A 1,505-nucleotide genomic window follows, 5' to 3' on the forward strand; every position below is an offset into this window, starting at 1 on the left:
GACGCTGCCACCCTGCGGACCCTGCAACATCGGTTTAATCTGCCAGTGCACCGACTGCTGTGCGACGTGCCCACATGGTGGAACTCTACGCTCCACATGTTGGCCAGGCTCTAAGAGCAGCGTAGAGCAATAGTGGAATACCAACTCCAACATGGGCGGCGTAGTGGGAGTCAGCCTCCTCAATTCTTTTCAGAAGAGTGGGCCTGGTTGGCAGACATCTGCCAGGTCCTTGGAAACTTTGAGGAGTCTACCCAGATGGTGAGCGAGGATGCTGCAATCATTAGCGTCACCATTCCTCTGCTATGCCTCTTGAGAAGTTCCCTGCAAAGCATAAAGGCAGACGCTTTGCGCTCGGAAACGGAGGCGGGGGAACACAGTATGTTGCTGGATAGTCAGAGCACCCTCATGTCTATATCTCAGCGCATTGAGGAGGAGGAGGGGGAGGAGCATGAGGAAGAGGGGGAAGAGACAGCTTGGCCCACTGCTGAGGGTACCCATGCTGCTTGCCTGTCATCCTTTCAGCGTGTATGGCCTGAGGAGGAGGAGGAGGAGGAGGATCCTGAAAGTGATCTTCCTAGGGAGGACAGCCATGTGTTGCGTACAGGTACCCTTGCACACATGGCGGACTTCATGTTAGGATGCCTTTCTCGTGACCCTTGCGTTACACACATTCTGGCCACTACGGATTACTGAGTGTACACACTGCTTGACCCACGGTATAAGTAGAACCTTTCCACTCTCATACCCGAAGAGGAAAGGGGTTCGAGAGTGATGCTATACCACAGGACCGTGGCGGACAAACTGATGGTAAAATTCCCATCCGACAGCGCTAGTGGCAGAAGGCGCAGTTCCGAGGGCCAGGTAGCAGGGGAGGCGCGGAGATCAGGCAGCATGTACAGCGCAGGCAGGGGAACACTCTCCAAGGCCTTTGCCAGCTTTATGGCTCCCCAGCAAGACTGTGTCACCGCTCCCCAGTCAAGCTGTACTGTTGGTACACCAATTTTTTGGGGCCCTCGCCTACAGTGTAATCCTAGTAACTTTTATGGGCTTCGCCTGCACTCATGCTACAGCAAGGTGTGTGGGGTTGGCCTACACTTTTGCTACATAAATGTAACTGGGGCCTTGTCTATACTGCAACTACTGAAATGTGAAAGTGACTGTTATCTCCCTAAACTGCTGCAACGGGAATGTTACTGTGGTCTGTCTTGACTGCTACTAATACTGAAATGGAACTAAGACTGCCCTCCCCCTATACTGCTGCTTTGGAATTGTTACTGGGGCCTGTCTTGAGTGCTACTATTACTGAAATGGAACTAAGACTGTGCTCCCCCTATATTGCTGCTTCGGAATTATTACTGGGGCCTGTCTTGAGTGCTACTATTACTGAAATGGAACTAAGACTGTGCTCCCCCTATACTGCTGCTTCGGAATTGTTACTGGGGCCTGTCTTGAGTGCTACTATTACTGAAATGGAACTAAGACTGTGCTCCCCCTATACTGCTGCT

Source organism: Eleutherodactylus coqui, chromosome 9, assembly GCF_035609145.1.
Source record: "Eleutherodactylus coqui strain aEleCoq1 chromosome 9, aEleCoq1.hap1, whole genome shotgun sequence".
Classification (NCBI taxonomy): domain Eukaryota; kingdom Metazoa; phylum Chordata; class Amphibia; order Anura; family Eleutherodactylidae; genus Eleutherodactylus; species Eleutherodactylus coqui.